We start from the raw sequence: 14,010 nt of genomic DNA on the forward strand, positions 1-14,010 counted from the left end.
TGATAGCCGTGCTTGAAGCTCCATGGAGGCTGCCACTCTCTCCATTGCAGACATTCTCGCACTTACCTACGACAACAATCCACTAGTTTTAGAGTTGGACTCCCCATCCTCTCTGCTCTTGTGGAGAGTATGCATGGCACGTTTTCCAGTACCTCTCAAAGGTGCAGCTGCATCTCAATTATTCTCATTCTTAATGATGGCCCCGGGGTTCAGCATCTGTGTCCAGCTGAGCAGAGCTTGGAGCGGAGTGTGCTTTCTGACACGGACTCGCCACAGCTGCCTGCGTCTGCTTGTGCTTACTTGTGAATTGTGAATCACCAGGTGAAAACCCAACTAACTGTGTAAGAGGACCCACCCAGGTGCCAGTATCTGCACTGGTGCATGGCTGTATGTCCTGTGACAGTGCACCCTCGGAAAGAATAAAGCTCCTCTGAGCAATCGATGTCATGCATCTCCGCACATTTTTCTTGTAAGTGTGAAAGCAATATGTATTAGTCATGGCAAAGTAACAATCTAGGCAATTGCCATACTCAGGTTTCTCATAGTTCAGTTATTGATGACATAAAATCATCATGTGTGTGAAAAATGTTTAAGTTCTGTCACCGGGCATCTGCGGGTTCCCACTCTCTCGAGGGATGTGGATGTGCCACTTATCTCCATAGCATCCTCCTCTGCATGTGTCAGCTGGACAATTTGTGTCTCCCTTGCATTTTGCACACTCTTCTCCTACAAGAGGCGAAAGAACAGACCTGTGAGTGACTGAAGGTGACGTACTCACCCGATGGATGCAATACATTGGGTGAAAGTGACTATCAGACCGATTAATCACATTGCATAAGGATTGGGATGAGTGGCAGCAGTGGATGGATACATGAGGAGGTGAGGAAGTGCATAGAAAGTGAAGGATGGGTGCTGCTGATTCTTAAGTGGGTGTGAGGTGTTAAAATTGGATAGCCATGTGGTGAAGGATCGAATACTGGAGCCTGGTCTTTAGTTGCTTCCAAGCCTTTATTCATAGAGATTCCCCTTACACACACCCTAGTTAAGCTCTCCTATAAAAAGGATAAAGAGAGTCCCCAATTGATACCCACCACCTGAATATAATTAACACTCATTGATATAAATCATGCAATTAACATGAGGAGTGATGTGATGGAGTATGCTTGGCCTGACAGAGTGAGGTCGGGGGTGGGGGGGTTGCTGGACACCACAAGATGCAGGTGAATCAGCAACTGTACTCACTTTTCTTGACCTGGTTAGGACATTAAAACACTTCATGCACTGCAGCCAAAACTGGGGCACCATGCTCCTGCTACTCATCTCTTCAGACACCTCTAGATATGCCTACGTGGTGGCAGAACCAGGTTTCTTCCTCCCATTGCTGGGGTAAATTATTTCCCTCTTGGTCCACACTGCACCCAGCAGTACTTCAAAGGAACCATCTGTGAATCTGGGTGCTAGCCTTGCTCTCTTTGAATCCACTACTTCATTTCCTCTTTTCTCCTCTAAAATCCATTTTTGTATTGGCCCTTTAAATAGTGGATGTCAGATCGCATCATGTGGGTAAGCATTACGCCTGCTGTGCAGCTCGGAGACGTGAAACCCAGAAGCAAAAATTATTGGCTTCAATTAAGTTGCGATCGCAAATTTCGACACGCTCACTTCACTTCTGGGTTTTCACGGGTGGAAATCTTCCGCCCAGCCCCCTCCCTCCGGCTCTCTTCCCGGCTCCGTGTAAAAATCATGCCCATGGTGCCTTTAGGTCATAGTGTAGCAAATAGCAGAATTCTGTGGCGTGATATCTTGTGAACCAGGGTTGGCAAACATAGGTCTCCTCTCATATGTCCAGGTATGCGTGGAGGGACAGGTGTGGCTAAAATGCCTCACGGGTCTTTTTACCTTTATTTATTGACACCTCACAAATTCCTGTTCCTCATTTTAATTGGGAACCCCAAAAGGAATACCCATCCTCACCATTTTGTATGGTGTGATTTCAAAGCTTGCAGTAATAAAAAATAATGAAGCTAAGCTTTGGCATGGGAAAAGATAGATGACTGCTCAGCAAACCCAACAACTGCATAGAGAAAAATACAGCAAGTGTTATTTTAAAATATTTTTTAAAATAGAAATTACCTCCTGCCTTTAAGAGACCAACTTTAGCAGGTCAGGTCCTGGGACTTCTTCATTTATGGTCAAGCAAAATGCTGTGCCTTGCCCACGGTCACAAGGTTTGGTGCGGAGCTTTTATTTTTAAGGTATATTTACATGTTAAAATGAGGCTGCACATATCATTAATCGGGGCTATGATGGTTCAACACTTGGGCAAGGGTCTGGCGGATTACCTGTTGAATTATACCCCAGCAAGAGTCAACACCTTCAGGTGAGGAGCAAAAAGAAAAAAAGAGAAAACTGGTCAAATAAATTAAAAGAAAAAGCAGTGTGTTTATATATTCAGAGTTCTAGTCCATGGATAGAATCATAGAAGTTTACAACATGGAAACAGGCCCTTCGGCCCAACACGTCCATGTCGCCCAGTTTATACCACTAAGCTAGTCCCAATTGCCTGCACTTGGCCCATATCCCTCTATAGCCATCTTACCCATGTAACTGTCCAAATGCTTTTTAAAAGACAAAATTGTACCCGCCTCTACTACTGCCTCTGGCAGCTCGTTCCAGACACTCTGGACTTTAACTTTAATTTTCCCAACATTGACTGGGACAGCCATAGCATTAGGGGCTTGGATGGAGAGAAATTTGTTGAGTGTATTCAGGAGGAATTTCTCATTCAGTATGTGGATGGCCCGACTAGAGAGGGGGCAAAACTTGACCTCCTCTTGTGAAATAAGGAAGGGCAGGTGACAGAAGTGTTAGTGAGGGATCACTTTGGGACCAGTGATCATAATTCCATTAGTTTTAAGATAGCTATGGAGAAGGATAGGTCTGGCCCAAAAGTTAAAATTCTAAATTGGGGAAAGGCCAATTTTGATGGTTTTAGACAGGAACTTTCAGAAGTTGATTGGGAGAGTCTGTTGGCAGGCAAAGGGACGTCTGATAAGTGGGAGGCTTTCAAAAGTGTGTTAACCAGGGTTTAGGGTAAGCACATTCCTTATAAAGTGAAGGGCAAGGCTGGTAGAAGTAGGGAACCTTGGATGACTCGGGAGATTGAGGCCCTAGTCAAAAAGAAGAAGGAGGCAGATGACATGCATAGACAGCTGGGATCAAGTGGATCCCTTGAAGAGTATAGAGATTGCCGGAGTAGAGTTAAGAGAGAAATCAGGAGGGCAAAAAGGGGACATGAGATTGCTTTGGCAGATAAGGCAAAGGAGAATCCAAAGTGCTTCTACAAATACATAAAGGGCAAAAGAGTAACTAGGGAGAGAGTAGGGCCTCTTAAGGATCAACAAGGTCATCTATGTGCGGAACCACAAGAGATGGGTGAGATCCTAAATGAATATTTCACATCGGTATTTACGGTTGAGAAAGGCATGGATGTTAGGGAACTTGGGGAAATAAATAGTGATGTCTTGACGAGTGTACATATTACCGAGAGGGAGGTGCTGGAAGTCTTAACGCGCATCAAGGCAGATAAATCTCCGGGACCTGATGAAATGTATCCCAGGATGTTATGGGAGGTTAGGGAGGAAATTGCGGGTCCCCTAGCAGAGATATTTGAATCATCGACAGCTGCAGGTGAGGTGCCTGAAGATTGGAGGGTAGCAAATCTTGTGCCTTTGTTTAAGAAGGGCGGCAGGGAAAAGCCTGGGAACTACAGACCGGTGAGCCTGACATCTGTAGTGGGTAAGTTGTTAGAGGGTATTCTGAGAGACAGGATCGACAGGCATTTGGAGAGGCAGGGACTGATTAGGAACAGTCAGCATGGTTTTGTGAGAGGAAAATCATGTCTCACGAATTTGATTGAGTTTTTTGAAGGAGTAACCAAGAAGATAGATGAGGGTTGTGCAGTAGACGTGGTCTACATGGACTTTAGCAAAGCCTTTGACAAGGTACCGCATGGTAGGTTGTTACATAAGGTTAAAACTCACGGGATCCAAGGTGAGGTAGCCAATTGGATACAAAATTGGATTGACGACAGAAGACAGAGGGTGGTTGTAGAGGGTTGTTTTTCAAACTGGAGGCCTGTGACCAGCGGTGTGCCTCAGGGATCGGTGCTGGGTCCGCTGTTATTTGTTATTTATATTAATGATTTGGATGAGAATTTAGGAGGCATGGTTAGTAAGTTTGCAGATGACACCAAGATTGGTGGCATTGTGGACAGTGAAGAAGGTTATCTAGGATTGCAACGGGATCTTGATAAATTGGGCCAGTGGGCCGATGAATGGCAGATGGAGTTTAATTTAGATAAATGTGAGGTGATGCATTTTGGTAGATCAAATCAGGCCAGGACCTACTCCGTTAATGGTAGGGCGTTGGGGAGAGTTATAGAACAAAGAGATCTGGGAGTACAGGTTCATAGCTCCTTGAAAGTGGAGTCACAGGTGGATAGGGTGGTGAAGAAGGCATTCAGCATGCTTGGTTTTATTGGTCAGAATGTTGAAGTTGTACAAGACATTAGTTAGGCCACACTTGGAATACTGTGTACAGTTCTGGTCACCCTATTATAGAAAGGATATTATTAAACTAGAAAGAGTGCAGAAAAGATTTACTAGGATGCTACCGGGACTTGATGGTTTGACTTATAGGGAGAGGTTGGATAGACTGAGACTTTTTTCCCTGGAGAGTAGGAGGTTTCGGGGTGATCTTATAGAAGTCTATAAAATAATGAGGGGCATAGATAAGGTAGATAGTCAAAATCTTTTCCCAAAGGTAGGGGAGTCTATAACGAGGGGGCATAGATTTAAGGTGAGAGGGGAGAGATACAAAAGGGTCCAGAGTGTGTAGCTGCCCCTAAACTCAATCCACATAGAACTAAGGGGGGATCAGCTGATCTAATCTTCCAACACACTTTGTGATATGAAAAATAAATCAGCATCTGAAAAAGAATCAGTAGGTTCTTCTTAATTAGGCTTGTACCATCTGAATCCATGTATTGAAGAATAAATCACTTTTGTGCTGAGGAAGTACATTACAGCTGGGATCCACTCCCCAGTGGTGATGTTCGAGTGGGTCAGGACAAAATAAATTGGCACTTGGAAAAGTCCGGGCTAATAAATGAAAGTCAGCACAGATTTTTTAAAGGAAAGTCGTATTTGACTAACTTGATTGAGTGCTTTGATGAGGGTTGATGAGAGTAGTGCGATTGATGTGTGTATGGACTTTCAAAAGACGTTTGATAAAGTACCACATAATAGACTTGTTAGCAAAATTAAAGCGCAAGTGATTAAAGGGACAGTGGCAGCGTGGTTACAAATTGACTAAGGGACAGAAAGTAGAGTATAGTGGTGAACAGTTGTTTTTCAGACTGGAGGGAAGTATACAGTGGTGTTTTGAGGGGTCGGTATTACCACCACTGGTCTTTTTGATATATATTAATGACCTGGACTTGGGTATACTGGGCATAATTTCAAAGTTTGCAGATAGCACAAAACTCGGAAATGTAGTAAGCAATGAGGAGGATAGTAACAGACTTCAGGAGGACACAGACAGACTGGTGAAATGGGCAGACACATGGCAGATGAACTTTAACACAGAGAAGTGTGAAGTGATACATTTTGGTAGGAGGAATGACGGGAGGCAACATAAACTAAATGGTACAATTTTAAAGGGGGTGCAGGAACAGAGAGTTGCTGGGATATATGTACACAAATCTTTGAAGGAGGCAGGACAAGTTGAGAAGGCTGTGAAAAAAGCATATGGGATCCTGGGCTTTATTAATAGAGGCATTGGGGTCGATTTTAGCACCCGCGATCGGGTGCGTTCCTGGCGGAGGGGCTCCGAAAATCGGGGATTCCCGGGGCGAGTTGGGAGCCCGGCTCCAACCCGCCCACTTCCGGGTTTCCCACAGACGTGCTGACATGCGCGCGCAGCCCCCGCATGTGGGACTCCCGCCGGGAATTAAAGCCGGTGGGGTGCCACTTAAGCTATTTATTTTGATATTTCAGGTCGTTCACAGACCTGATTAATGAGATATTTTAGGAGGGTTTGGATTTTACATACAACTGGGACTGTTTCCCGTACTGGGGGAAACTCTCCCAGTACAAATGGACGTGTTGCAGCCATCAGCCTGTGGCAGCTGCAAAGGTCCATTTGACAGGTGGGGGGGAGACCCTCACTCATTGCAGGAGGCCACTCTGTCACTTTGGACAAAGTTTGGCCTCCACCACCCTCCTCCCAACAGTAAAATTCACCAACTTGCACACTCACCCCGGGTTCCAGAGACATGAACCTATTTGCGGACCCCCTCAGATGTACATCTTCCGGATGGGGGCCGCCGTAGCTGCAGTCATGTCCTCCTCGGAGGGCGAACAGCATCACCAGCCTCGCCGGCCACGCTGTCTACCTCTGACACGTGGAGCTCCACAACATACTGCTGTGACACATCCACCTGCACAGCAGGAGGGAGGGCAACAGCAGAGAGAGATGCGTCGCAGAGGGCACCATCCTCGCCACAGGGTCCACAGACCGAGGCTCAGCTTCCTGGACCTCTCTGAGCAGCAGTGCACACGGAGGCTCAGAGTCACTCGACATGTAGTCGTGGACATCTGCAGCCTCCTTCATGCCGAGCTGCTCCCGGCTGGCCCGAGCACCATCTTCTTACCTGTCGCTGTCAAAGTCACCACTGCCCTCAACAACTTCTCCTCCGCATCCTTCCAGGGTGCCACCGGGGACATCGCCGACGTCTCTCAGTCGTCTGCACAAAAGAGCCCTGCAAATACACCGACACCCACTCTGCAGTGACACAATGGGTGGCATCAGTTGTGGGTCTTCATTGTGATCCTCAGGAAAGGGCATTATTGCACAAACCAGACAAGATTCACAAAGACGTGGCAGTAGTGGTGACAATATAATATGTAATGTGAGTTGCTCAGAAATTAAATAGAAGTAAAAACCATGACAAACCCTCAAACACCCTTGTGCATCCCCTTTATGCTCACGACACGTTTGCCTTACGCTGTCTACTGCACATCCGTGATGCATGCCCTGTGGCTGCAGCACAGGTAGTGGCAGGTTGGATGAGGCTGACCGTGAAAGAGATGCATGAGAGGGTGAGTATGAGTTAGAGCCATGAGATTGTATGAGGATTGGGTTGAGTGGTAGTGGTGGGATGAGTACTGGCGAGGTGAGTAAGTGCAGGTAAGGTGAGGATGAGGTTTAAGTGGGTGTGAGGGGTGATGTGACAGAGTGGTGTTGGCAGTGCAGAAGGAGATGTGGGGTGGGGGCGGTGATGTGGCAGACGGAGTGTAGGGGAATGAGTAAGTGCACTCACTTTGGCTGACCTACTTAGGTCATATGTAAGGAGTCTTACAACACCAGGTTATAGTCCAACAGCTTTATTTGAAATCACAAGCTTTTGGAGCTTTCCTCCTTCGTCAGGAGCTGTGGCAGAAGGGTCAGTAACCTGGTGTTGTAAGACTCCTTACATTTGTCCACCCCAGTCCATCACCGGCATCTCCACATCATGGCTACTTAGATCATTGCAGCGCCTCCTGCACTGTATGCAGGTGCGCGATATGTTGGGGGTGCAGGTGACCTCCTCTGCCACCTCAAGCCAGGCCTTCTTGGTGGCAGAGGCAGGCCGCTTCCTCCCGCCCGCCGGGGGGAAGATCTCTATCCTCCCCCTCCTCCTCACCCCATCCAATGATACCTGGAGTGAGGCATCATTAAACCTGAGAGCAGCCTTCCCCCTGGGCTGCTCCATGCTGTACTTTTTCCTATTTCTTGCAGGATCAGTCAGTGGAGGACTGCCCCTTTAAATAGAGCTCCTCCAGCTGATAGACCTGACTGCGCATGCGCAGTCCGCCCGACGCGCAGCTCAGCAGCGGGGAACCCGGAACAAGAGGTAAGTGGATCCAATTAGCCTGCGATTGCGTTCGGGGCAGACTGATTTCACCGGGCACGTTACCCACGCGTCCAATCGCACCCACCCCCCTGCCGCGAACCCGCCGCCCTGGTAATATCGGGCCCACGGAGTACAAAAGCAAGAAAGTTATGCTACAGCTTTATAAAACACTGGTTAGGCCTCAGCTGGAGTATTGTGTTCAAATTACACTTTGGGAAGGATGTCAAGGCCTTAGAGATGGTACAGAAGAGATTTACTGGAATGGTATCAGGAATGAAGGACTTCAGTTATATAGAGAGACTGGAGAAGCTGGGGTTATTCTTCTTAGATCAGAGAAAGTTAAGAGGAGATTATTTAATAGAGATGTTCAAAATCATGAAGGGGTTTGATCGAGTAAATAAGGAGAAAATGTTTCGAGTGGCAGAAGGGTCAGTAACCAGAGGACATAGATTTAAAGTGATTGGCAAAAGAACCAGACGTGACATGAAGAAAACAAATGTTATGCAGTGAGTTGTTTGATCTGGAATGCACTGCCTGAAAGGGTGGTGTCAGCAGATTCAGTAGTAAATTTCAAAAGGTAATTGGATAAATAAATGAAAGGAAAAAATTTACAGGGCTTTGGGGAAAAAGCAGGGGAGTGAGACTAATTTCATAGCTCTACCAAAGAGGTGGCACAGGTACAATAGGCTGAATGGCCTCCTTCGATGCTGTATCATTCTATAAGTCTATGATTCTATGACTTCCACTCATCCCCGTGACACTGCCACAATTCCTACTCAGTTTCCTGGGTTGGGTTTCATCCAGCACTTTTTTTTTATTCATTTATGGGATGTGGGCATCGCTGGCAAGGCCAGCATTTATTGCCCATCCCTAATTGCCCTTCAGAAGGTGATGGTGAGCCGCCTTCTTGAACCGCTGCAGTCCATGTGGTGACGGTTCTCCCACAGTGCTGTTAGGAAGGGAGTTCCAGGATTTTGACCCAGCGACGATGAAGGAACGGCGATATATTTCCAAGACGGGATGGTGTGTGACTTGGAGGGGAACGTGCAGGTGGTGTTGTTCCCATGTGCCTGCTGCCCTTGTCCTTCTAGGTGGTAGAGGTCACGGATTTGGGAGGTGCTGTCGAAGAAGCCTTGGCGAATTGCTACAGTGCATCCTGTGGATGGTACACACTGCAGCCACGGTGCGCCGGTGGTGAAGGGAGTGAATGTTTAGGGTGGTGTATGGGGTGCCAATCAAGCGGGCTGCTTTGTCCTGGATGGTGTCGAGCTTCTTGAGTGTTGTTGGAACTGCACTCATCCAGGCAAGTGGAGACTATTCCATCACACTCCTGACTTGTGCCTTGTAGATGGTGGAAAGGCTTTGGGGAGTCAGGAGGCTGGTCCAGTTGTGTTTCTGGTCAATGGTGACACCCAGGATGTTGATGGTGGGGTATTTGGCAATGGTAATGCCGTTGAATGTCAAGGGGAGGTGGTTAGACTCTCTCTTTTTGGAGATGGTCATTGCCTGGCACTTGCCTGGCACGAATGTTACTTGCCACTTATCAGCCCAAGCCTGGATGTTGTCCAGGTCTTGCTGCATGCGGGCACAGACTGCTTCATTATCTGAGGGGTTGCGAATGAAACTGAACACTATGCAATCATCAGCGAACATCCCCATTTCTGACCTTATGATGGAGGGAAGGTCATTGATGAAGCAGCTGAAGATGGTTGGGCCTAGGACACTGCCCTGAGGAACTCCTGCAGCAATGTCCTGGGGCTGAGATGATTGGCCTCCAACAACCACTACCATCTTCCTCTGTGCTAGGTATGACTCCAGCCACTGGAGAGTTTTCCCTCTGATTCCCATTGACTTCAATTTTATGAGGGCTCCTTGGTGCCACACTTGGTCAAATGCTGCCTTGATGTCAAGGGCAGTCACTCTCACCTCACCTCTGGAATTCAGCTCTTTTGTCCATGTTTAGACCAAGGCTGTAATGAGGTCTGGAGCCGAGTGGTCCTGGCAGAACCCAAACTGAGAATCGGTGAGCAGGTTATTGGTGAGTAAGTGCCGCTTGATAGCACTGTCGACGACACCTTCCATCACTTTGCTGATGATTGAGAGTAGACTGATGGGGCGGTAATTGGCCGGATTGAATTTGTCCTGCTTTTTGTGGACAGGACATACCTGGGCAATTTTCCACATTGTCGGGTAGATGCCAATGTTGTAGCTGTACTGGAACAGTTTGGCTAGAGGCGCGGCTAGTTCTGGAGCACAAGTCCAGCCGGGATGTTGTCAGGGCCCACAGCCTTTGCTATATCCAGTGCACTCAGTCATTTCTTGATATCACATGGAGTAAATCGAATTGGCTGAAGACTGACTTCTGTGATGGTGGGGATATCGAGAGGAGGCCAAGAAGGATTATCCACTCGGCACTTCTGGCTGAAGATGGTTGCAAATGCTTCAGCCTTGTCTTTTGCACTCACGTGCTGGACTCCACCATCATTGAGGATGGGGATGTTTGCTGAGCCTTTTCCTCCCGTTAGTTGTTTGATTGTCCACCACCATTCACGAATGGTTGTGGCAGGACTGCAGAGCTTTGATCTGATCCGTTGGCTGTGGAATCGCTTAGCTCTGTCTTTTAGCATGCATGTAGACCTGAGTTGTAGCTTCACCAGTTGGCACCTCATTTTTAGGTACGCCTGGTGCTCCTAGCATGCTCTTGAACCAGGGTTGATCTCCTGGCTTGTTGGTAATGGTAGAGTGAGGAATATGCCGGGCCATGAGGTTACAGATTGTGCTGGAATACAATTCTGCTGCTGCTAATGGCCCACAGCGCCTCATGGATGCCCAGTTTTGAGCTGCTAGATCTGTTCTGAATCTCTCCCATTTAGCACGGTGATAGTGCCACACAACATGTTGGATGGTGCCCTCAGTGCAAAGACGGGACTTCATCTCCACGAGGACTGTGCGGTGGTCACTCCTACCAATACTGTCATGGACAGATGCATCTGCGACACGTAGATTGGTGAGGACGAGGTCAAGTAGGTTTTTCCCTCGTATTGGTTCACTCACCACCTGCCGCAGGCCCAGTCTGGCAGCTATGTCCTTCAGGACTCAGCCAGCTCGGTCAGTAGTGGTGCTACCGAGCCACTCTTGGTGATGGACATTGAAGTCCCCCACCCAGAGTACATTCTGTGCCCTTGCTACCCTCAGTGCTTCCTCCAAGTGGTGCTCAACATGGAGGAGGACTGATTCATCAGCTGAGGGAAGACGGTAGGTGGTAATCAGCAGGAGGTTTCCTTGCCCATGTTTGGCCAGATGCCATGAGAATTCATGGGGTCCGGAGAGAAAGTTGAGGACTCCCAGGGCCACTCCCTCCTGATTGTATATCACTGTACCGCCACCTCTGGTGGGTCTGTCCTGCCGGTGGGACAGGACATACCCAGGGATGGTGATGGAAGAGTCTGGGATGTTGGTTGAAAGGTATGATTCTGTGAGTATGGCTATGTCAGACTGTTGCTTCACTAGTCTGTGGGACAGCTCTCCCAATTTTGGCACAAGTCCCTAGATGTTAGTGAGGAGGACTTTGCAGGGTAGACTGGGCTTGGTTTGCCTTTGTCGTGTCCGGTGCCTAGTGGTCCGATGCCGGGTGGTCCATCCACTTTTATTCTTATTGTGACTTTTTTTAGCGAGATTGTACAATTGAGTGGCTTGCTAGGCCATTTCAGAGTGCAATTAAGCATGTACAGCAGACTCCCGCTGGGATTCCCACCACTAAGAAGGACCCTGCCATTGCCTGGCTGCAAAATCACAACAGTGCCACTGCAGCACAAAAGAGGCAGGCGGGCAGTTAACAGGGCAGTATTGCCCCAAAGATTGGGCAGATCCGCTGCCTTGTCGCTCTCAGCAAAGACTGAGGCCCACAAAACAAGACAAGCGGGGCCAGGATGGAAGGAGAAAAGGACGTTACGCTGTCCTTTTCCTCCACAGGGAAACCTCAGGGCTGTTACCACCACTTCCAGGGGCTTATCCCACCTTCTCCGTAGCAGCACCGGGAACCGGTAACAAAGCAGTCGAATGGGAAGGAAATCCATTGGGGACCAGGACTCTGCCATCATTTGCATGTGGCAGGCAGGGAAGAAGTGGCCAGTGGCGGTCCCGGCAGGGGCAGGGGAGAGAAATGCAAGTCGGGGAGGTGAGACGGCAGTAGATCTCACTGCCCATACTTTTCATCATGGAGGAGAATCCAGCCCCACATTACTGAAAATGAACCTCACTGGTAATACCTTGGGGCTACTGCCTCCTGGTGTTGAGCTAGGGAAATGGCAGCATGCATCAGATCGTACCACATTTAAAAGTATTGGCCCAGGAATTGCTCATAAAATAACGGTGAGGCAAACAGGGCTCGCCGTTATTTCAGGGCAAATTGAAAAGCAAGATGCGGAGAGCGCACTTGCGCAGTCAAACGCGGAAATCTGGAAATTGCTCTTCCATTTGCCGGCTAAATGAATGGACCAATGCGAACTTGATGCACTGCCCAGCTGGAAACTAACTAATTTCTCCATAAAAAAGGTACGCTGGTTTTTTTAGGTCTAAACTAACTTTTAACAGCGTGATAAGTATTAATGACTGCCAAACAACCCCTCTGGCACTGAAAATTAACTTTTAAAAATGTGGACTCTCATTCCTCCCGATATTAATTGTTGTTGGGGACATTTAAAAAAAGATTAATTTAAAATTGTTTTTTTTTTACTTATTCTTTCTGTCTCTATTACCTCTGTCTTTTAATCTTACCCTCCCTTTATTTTGTTTTCTCTAACTAATTTTGTAGAGAATTTACTGATCTACCTGACACTTTCTGGTTCTTAGTCTGCGCAGCTTGTGAAGGAGGCGTTCACTTCCTGGTTCTTCCAGCTGATTGATTGAGGGGGAGAGTGCAATCCTTTCCCCGCTCTCAAAGCTCAGAGAAGCCCGGGAAAGATCGCTGCATTTCTTGCAGGAGACCACTGAAGCAAGTTGGCACCCAAAAGCCCGCGAAAAGTTTGTGGGTGAGTTAGTTACTTACAAGCAGCAGGTGACGTCCATTCGCTGCTCAGCGCAATTTCCGGGCCAATATTTCTTACCAGCTTATGGTGCTTGTGGGCTATGAGGCACTTGCTGCAAATTATTCTGCAATCTAAAACTCCCTGACGTATATAAGTCTTCACTAGATGGCAGTCTGACACATAAGCTATAATCCACAGATTTGAACAAAGTGTACTGATAATCAGTCATGTAGTCAAATGATTAGATTATGAGAGATTTTTAGAACCAAATTTGTCAATTCACTATTTACAATACGTAACTTTTCCTGCTGTTACACAGATGATTTAGTTTTAAAAAACTTTACTGGATTTTTTTTCCTTTAAGAGGGCTGCTTGCTCCCAGCTGTACAGTTAGAGTCATAGAGTCATAGAGTTATACAGCACGGATAGAGGCCCTTCGGCCCATCGTGTCCGCGCTGGCCATCAAGCCCAGTCTAATCTAATCCCATATTCCAGCATTTGGTCCGTAGCCTTGTATGCTATGGCATTTCAAGTGCTCATCCAAATGCTTCTTGAATGTTGTGAGGGTTCCTGCCTCTACAACCCTCTCAGGCAGTGAGTTCCAGACTCCAACCACCCTCTGGGTGAAAAAGTTCTTTCTCAAATCCCCTCTAAACCTCCCGCCTTTTACCTTGAATCTATGCCCCCTTATTATAGAACCCTCAACGAAGGGCAAAAGCTCCTTAGTATCCATCCTATCTATGCCCCTCATAATTTTGTACACCTCAATCATGTCCCCCCTCAGCCTCCTCTGCTCCAAGGAAAACAAACCCAATCTTCCCAGTCTCTCTTCATAGCTGAAGCACTCCAGCCCTGGTAACATCCTGGTGAATCTCCTCTGCACCCTCTCCAAAGCGATCACATCCTTCCTGTAGTGCGGCGACCAGAACTGCACACAGTACTCCAGCTGTGGCCTAACCAGTGTTTTATACAGCTCCATCATAACCTCCTTGCTCTTATATTCTATGCCTCGGCTAATAAAGGCAA

Source organism: Heptranchias perlo, chromosome 15 (genome assembly GCF_035084215.1).
Source record: "Heptranchias perlo isolate sHepPer1 chromosome 15, sHepPer1.hap1, whole genome shotgun sequence".
NCBI classification, from domain to species: domain Eukaryota; kingdom Metazoa; phylum Chordata; class Chondrichthyes; order Hexanchiformes; family Hexanchidae; genus Heptranchias; species Heptranchias perlo.